Source organism: Brassica napus, chromosome C4, assembly GCF_020379485.1.
Source record: "Brassica napus cultivar Da-Ae chromosome C4, Da-Ae, whole genome shotgun sequence".
NCBI lineage: Eukaryota > Viridiplantae > Streptophyta > Magnoliopsida > Brassicales > Brassicaceae > Brassica > Brassica napus.
In genome coordinates, this window is record NC_063447.1 from 33,177,563 (window position 1) to 33,185,445 (window position 7,883).

The window sequence follows — 7,883 nt, forward strand, 5'->3', positions numbered from 1 at the left end:
AGAGGAATGGATGGTGTAGATGAGCTGGTCTTGTTGCAATCTGAGTAGTTGATGCTGATTGGTTAAGAAGAGATGGAGCCTGATTGGTTTAATTCAAAATGGGGAAGGCTGAACTGTGATTGGTTCTCCTTAGGCTCCTCCTAATCTGTCCATAGATTAGGCCAGGTTCATGGTCATGGCTCCCCTTGTCTTTACAGCCAAGGCCAGCCTGTCCCATGACCAAACTAGCCAATCACACTCCAATGGCATCTTCTTGATTCTCCATTGATGCCATCTGATCAGAACCTTATCCACATGACTGGGACCACTTTTATAACTCCCAAACCTTGTCCAGACATTGCACAAGCTTTCCCGGAACGTCAGGTTCGCCCTATTTTTGCACCAACTCCAAAACTTCTCAAATGGCCGAGTTATGCAAATCTGGGTCGCCCTGGTCCGTACGGATCCGTACTGTCCGTACACGTCCGTACTGCCTCGCCCTATCTTTGCACACTCACCCATTTGCTCCTAAATACACTTCTAAGTCTCTCCTAGACTTGGCCCTAACTTTGCACATCCATCTGGACACCTTGCCCTATCTTTTGCACAAGTCCCAACTCAACTCAACACTTTTAGTTTCTCCATTTCTTCTCTTCAAGTTAACACTCCCCCTCAAGCTTGACTTTAGTTGATCCTAAGTCAAGCTTGGAACCTTGAAGAACTTCCTCATTAAAAACCTCACCAAAGAAAAGCCTTTGGGACAAAACCTTGATGAGGGAAAAAGAGTAAAGTCTCCAAGGCCTAGGGATTGGCCAGTGAGTCTTTGTGCGTTACCAACAATGTAAGAGACACAAAGACTTTGGATCATGGCCTCTTCATTCTCCCCACGCCTTATACTCTCCTTACTGCCTGATCTTGGTCTCTCCCCTTTTCACCTAACCTCTTGTTAGGTTAAAGTGCTCGGACACACCAGATCAGCGTCTTCTTGGAGATACAACACTCTTGCTGAGTCTTGGCTGCTTCTTCTTCTTCTAGAGTCGCCACCTTGTTGCTGGAACTACATGAGGATGCTTCAGCCACTCTCAAATCACCTCAACACTTGAAGCCGCCTTGGACATTGCTTCTTCATACTTCCCAACAGGTTGCTTCCTCTTCTAGAATAACCACCAAGCTCATTCTGATCATGTAAGCTTCAACACTTCTTAGCCTCTTCATGTAGCCGGTTTGATAGTCCCCCTCTCAACTGACTTCTCAGCCATCTTAGAAAGGTTAGGATGCGGCCGGTTCATCTTTAAAACACCAGTGAGGCTGAGCAATACTTCAAACTAGGCTTGCCCTCTTCATAGACCTGATTTGAGTCTCCCCCTCTCAACAGACTTCACAGCCACTTTAGAGAAGCTAGGAAACGACCAGGAACATCTTCAGTGAGGCTCAAGCGGTGGTACCTGATACGTTATCCCAAAGGTGCATCAGTACTTATCAAGACACATCACACAATCCATTCAAACATTTTAAGTATCATTTCTAGACTTTGATTTGAAATGATGAATGTATTGAATTGAATTGAGCTTAGAACACTTCCCTTTTGTTTTGATGAGTTCCCACTCGGCCATTGCACCATCAACTTCTTGGAAAAAGGCAGAATGGATTCATCAGCTTCTCATCAATCACTTCACCATAGAAGCCGCTTTGATGAGTTCTCCTTCACCTTTAGACTGCCTAGACTTGCTCCGGCTGATGATCCTTTGTAGGAGTCTTTGCAAAGACTTATTACTGACCATGGATCATATGCATTAAGAATCCCCCTCAAGCTTAGAACCGAGACTAGAAGGAGCTAAGCTTGTGATGATCATATGCATCCCCATGGTCTTATAACTATCAGTCTTTCATGATAGCTTACTTCTTGTGAGTTTACTCTCTTCCTTAACCAGGAAATAGGGTTTTTGAATCACCATAGAGAGCCTCACAAGACACACCTTCTCATTGCATAATTACCCATGCTACACTTCTTGTAGACTTTGGACTGGATATGTCCAACGGTATTATGCAATGGCCGTCTCCCATTGCATAATCAATCACACTACACTTCCTGTAGATTATGGACTAACATGTCCTAGTGATGATATGCAATGGCACAAGACCTTTGTCTCTACATTCTTGGCTGTTGGCGCGTTACATGTATCACCTTTCTTGTGTACCTAACACCACCACAACTCAATGCAAGATCAGATCATCCCATTGGGATCAAATCAAGATCATCCATCCTGTTTGATCACCAATGCCATAATAATATATAATACTTGAAACACGCCAGACAATCAAGGCAAGAACAAGCAGATTTCAATCTCTAAAATGACAATGCAAGCTCTAAACATTACATTGACATCCTAGGTTTATATTATAATTATTTTTTTTAAGTTCTCTAAATGCAATGCAATCTTACATCAATACATTTGCAATTTAGTCTCATTTTTAAATGCATCACTACATGAATGCACAATCTTAAAGCATTAGCTATATGAATGCAACAGGTTCAATCCATGAGCAATATTAAAGCTATGCACAACAGTTTCAATCAAAACCAATGATGCAAACAACTTAGACAATTTCTAATTGATGCAAGACTTTCATTGATGGATTAAACATAGGCATTAGCATCAGACCACAATAGGATTGAACTTAGACAGAATGATACATGCTTATGTATGCAAAACAACTTTTCAAACATGATGCAAGCAGTAGAGACATTCTACTCAATTCTACAACACATTCATGATGATTCAAGCTATGGCAACACAGAAAACACTGTAATAAACAAGATATGAGATTCTACTAGAAGCTATAAACTATTAATGGAACTTTCGATAGGGAAATCATAGAGCATAATCAAGATATAGACCTATCAAGACATATTAAAATAGATGAGACTAGGTTTACTCCCTTGTTTAAGATGATGAGAAGTGGTCCTAATGTCGCCACTTGAATCCTCACTTCTTCTTCTCCTCTCATTGCAATCACCCTTCTGAATTTGCCACCATGATGGAATGCTTTATGGAATGCTTATGGAATTTTCAGCTACTTCTTCAATCACCTCACACTAGAAGCCGCCTTGATAGAGTAGCCTTCTTCTTCACACAACCAAGAGTGCTCTGTCTTAGTTTGAGCACTCTCTTGAATAAGCACGCCACTGCCTAGACCCGGTTGGCTTCTTCTTCAATTACTTGCAATGGTAAGGAGAGGAACACCAGTGAGCTTAAGTGAGTTTTACAACCATCTGCGCTTCACCCTTCTTGTAACAACTCTACATTGCACACACAATGAGCACCATTCATTCTATTTCAACTCGGATTTGATGATGAACTAGGAACACCTTTTGTGAACCTGAAACATCACTCAAACTCCAGCAAGGATAAGACACAATTGCATTGGGATCAATCCTTGACTTCATCAAGTTTGATCACCAACGTCTCAGGCTTTATTACACTAGACATAATCAAGAAAATGTCAAGTTCTTATCTATGCAAGCAACCTTTCTCTAAATACTAAGCAAGACCATATTAGATTCAAGCCAAAGTATTTAGACAATTTTAACAACTCCTTAATATTCAACTTAGACTTTAATCTAAATGCAATAATACAAGGCAACAACAAGACAATATGCATTAACCTTAATCAGTTTCTAACTCATGAAAGCAAGCATGATTAGATAATATAAACTATCTTCTTAACAAGACAATTCAATTTAGAACTGGCACTAAGCATTTCAAACATTTTCAATTGTATTGATATCAATCCTTGATTGATAAATCATCAAATTTGGTTTCCAATATCACAAGCAATGCAACAGATAGACACAAGACATTATCAAGTTATAATCTTTGCAAACAAACTCTCTAAGCACAAGCATGATCATAACAGATTCAATACAAGCTACCTAGGCAATTTAAAGCTTCTTTACTCAGCAATTTAGACATGAATCTAATGCTTCAATGTAAGACAGCCACAAGATGATAACATGCATTAATCTTTATCAGTCTCTAACACATGAATGCAATCAGTTTTGACAGTACCATTTAGCACATTAATACACACATTCATTTAGAGCTGGGATTAAGCAATAACATTATCAACCAACATTAGACACAATGCATAACCTTAGGTGATTTCATTTCATGAAAACAATCAGGTTTAGACAACTTCTAACTCCCTGACAAGCCTCACTAGAATCATGGTTAAGCATTTTTAAACTTTTCAACCACCAAACAAGACTTTTTAAGCATTATGGGACAGATTCTAAAATTCATTTCATTTCATTTGGCAATCTTTAAACAATCCTCAGGTTTTCAATCACATCACAACATCACAACTAGTCAATATACTCAAGCTTTATACAAGAGAAAGAAGTTTCTTACAGCCAAGGAACTAGTGTTAGTTCCTTGAAACTCCATAGATCATGGCAAGACATTGAGCTGTTGGTGTCAACTCCAACTTCTCCTTCTCCCATGGACCTTTCTCTTGCACTCTCCATGTCAAAGACCACACCTTTCTTCATGTTGAATTCGCCACACCAGTACCAGCTGAAAGCTGTCACCTTTCCCATTGCTTCCAAGGTTCTTTCTTCTTCATGGGCTTCATGAGAGAGTGTAGATCAGCCAGAGACAGCTTCTGGACACCATGGATGAGCACATCTTCTTCTTGAAGAGTTGAACAGCCGGCTGGACCATGGAGCTTCTTCTTGGCTTCAAGCGACATGGAGGAGAGCTATGAGCTTCAGCGGAAGAAAGAACCAAGTTCAGATGAACCTGGCTCTGATACCATGTGATTTTTAAAGAGATCTCTACTCTAGTTGTATGTGTGTGTGTATAAACTCCAATAGAAAAATATGAGAACTTGTTCTAGGTGATTTAAGAACAGAGATTGATGAGAGTGTCTAAGTGTTTATGAGACTAAAGAGAATGAGATTAAGAGACGGAGAGACTAAGATAATAAGTGTTTAGAGATTAGAGTTTCAGATTCAAGAACTAGTTTTTCATTTCCATGAAGGAGAGGGGAAATCCCCCTAACTCTCTTAAGAGTTACAATTTCGTCCATACATCTGTTTATATAGGCTGTTACAATCTGAGACATCATAAACCTATATCTAATGGCTGTAAATCACTTAAGAGGAATGGATGGTGTAGATGAGCTGGTCTTGTTGCAATCTGAGTAGTTGATGCTGATTGGTTAAGAGGAGATGGAGCCTGATTGGTTTAATTCAAAATGGGGAAGGCTGAACTGTGATTGGCTCTCCTTAGGCTCCTCCTAATCTGTCCATAGATTAGGCCAGGTTCATGGTCGTGGCTCCCCTTGTCTTTACAGCCAAGGCCAGCCTGTCCCATGACCAAACTAGCCAATCACACTCCAATGGCATCTTCTTGATTCTCCTTTGATGCCATCTGATCAGAACCTTATCCACATGACTGGGACGACTTTTATAACTCCCAAACCTTGCCCAGACATTGCACAAGCTTTCCCGGGATGTCAGGTTCGCCATATTTTTCCACCAACTCCAAAACTTCTCAAATGGCCGAGTTATGCAAATCTGGGTCGCCCTGGTCCGTACGGATCCGTACTGTCCGTACACGTCCGTACTGCCTCGCCCTATCTTTGTACACTCGCCCATTTGCTCCCAAACACACTTCTAAGTCTCTCCTAGAATTTGCCCTAACTTTACACATCCATCAGGACACTTCTGGACACCTTGCCCTATCTTTTGCACAAGCCCCAACTCAACTCAACACTTTTAGTTTCTCCATTTCTTCTCTTCAAGTTAACATCGCTGAACTAGACAGCTAGTGAACATTATCAACCTGCGCCTAGGGCTTAACTAGAAGCATCTATCGATATTGTCTTCTGACAATCGATCGATATTTGCAAAAGGTGTATCGATCGATATCCCTATAGGACCATCGATCGACACTTTCTTGTGGTCAACAAACGACAGTTGAGATCCAAGATCTAGTTAGTTAACCAGTGAAACATTGCCATCGCTGATCACTGTGTTTAAGGGGTTGAGCTCTAATATATCATGCATGCAACTGATAGGCATCTATAGGATTATAATCTCCAACACTTGAATAGAAACCATGCATCTAATACCTTTCCAATAAGTTACACCCCCAATTATCTTGTTAATCGAGCAATAGACTTGCTCAATTAGGATTGCTATTTGCTTTAAAACCATAAAACAACAAACACTTAGAATTAATAAATTACTAGATTTAATAGGTTCCCTAGCTCCTTGTGGATTCGATCCCTAAGTACTACAATTGAACCTCTAATTTGAGAGAGTAATTCACTCCTTAGAGTAATTTGAGTGGTATCAAATTTGGCGCCATTGCCGGAGAGCTTTGATCGCCATTAGATTTAGTGTTATTAATTCTTTTATTTTCTTTACCCCCATTCTGACACAAAAATTTTTTCTTGTCTTTTCAGGTGCATGCCCAGCAGTACCAAAAGCAACAAGGAAAAACACATGTTATTCTCAGAAGATCCTGCTCACTTGGAACGCACGATCCGCAAAGATCAACGTTCCACATCGCTCGACGCAGCAACTTTTACGTCGACTGATTTTCGCACCCAGCCGTCGACCGATACCCGACCTTCATCGTCGACCAATCCACATCGTTCGACATCGAACGATACTACACCTCTTACATCGATCGATCCTCAATTGCGAAGCATGCTTGTGATTGTTATTCTCAGACAGGATGAGAATGGAGACCTGTATGACCAGGATAGTCATCTGCGTAACGCAACAGGTTAGAAACTAGACGCTCAAGCTGATGCTACAGGAGCTGCTCAACCTGTAGAAGAGGCTACTCCACCAAAGACACTGGCCGACTACAATCGTCCAGATGAGTACTACGCCAACAGATCAGCTATTTGCCTTCCATAGATTCATAAGGAGAATTTTGAGCTGAAGCCTCAGTACTACACACTCGTGTCGCAGCTTCCCTACTCTGGTTTACTACACGAGCATCCTATGGACCATCTGGAGAGGTTTGAGGATCTTATCGCTACTATTTGTATGGATGGAGTCCCTGATGACTACCTATTGTGCAAGATCTTCAAGTATACTTTGACTGGAGAAGCGATGCACTGGCTTAAGCAGCTACCCACAGGATCTCTAAAATCCTGGGCCGACATCAAGAATGCTTTCTTGCGAAACTTCTTTGATGAGGCACGCGCTGAAGACTTGAGGAGAAAGATTGCCACATTCGCACAGGAGACTGGAGAGTCTTTCAAAGATGCGTGGATCAGATTCAAGTTCTTCCAGCGAGACTGTCCACACCACGGATTCAGTGAAGTGAAACTGCTGAGCACTTTCTTTAGAGGTATCGCCTTAAGGTATCAGATGGCTCTTGATACAGCTAGCGAGGGAAACTTCAACACCAGGAATCCGGTGGAGGCTATGAGACTGATAGAAAATCTAGCAAACAGCAGCAACACCAAGAACACTGACTTTGAGAGGAAGAAGTCTGTTGCATCCCTAGGAAAGGAGCAGATGAATGAAGTTAGAGCAAAGTTAGATGTAGTTCATGAGCTTCTTAGGAAGCGGGTCTGCTCAGCTGAAGGAGAAGTAGCTGTAAACATGGAAGGAGAAGAAGATGTGAACTACATTAGAGGTACTGGATTTCAAAGGTCTGGAAACCAGGGTGGAAACAGAAACTTCTATGGCAATGGTCAGAGGAGTAACCAGAGTTCACAGTTCCAGAAACCTTTCAGCAACAACAGCAGAGGCTATGGAAACTCATACTACCAGAATCCACCACCACAGACTCATGAAAGCAAGATCAAAGCAATGCTTGACAGAGTTTTGGAAGGACAGCAACAACTCACTGTGGATTTCAATGAGAAGATAG

General features: G+C 41.3%; 1 non-coding gene across 1 annotated transcript; it reads right to left on the minus strand.

Annotated features, from left to right (window-relative positions):
- Nucleotides 1-7,212: 7,212 nt before the first annotated feature.
- On the minus strand, nt 7,213-7,320 carry LOC125586740. Its single transcript, XR_007323275.1, has one exon. It is a non-coding gene; the product is annotated as a small nucleolar RNA R71 (small nucleolar RNA).
- Between the last annotated feature and the right edge of the window lie 563 nt (nt 7,321-7,883).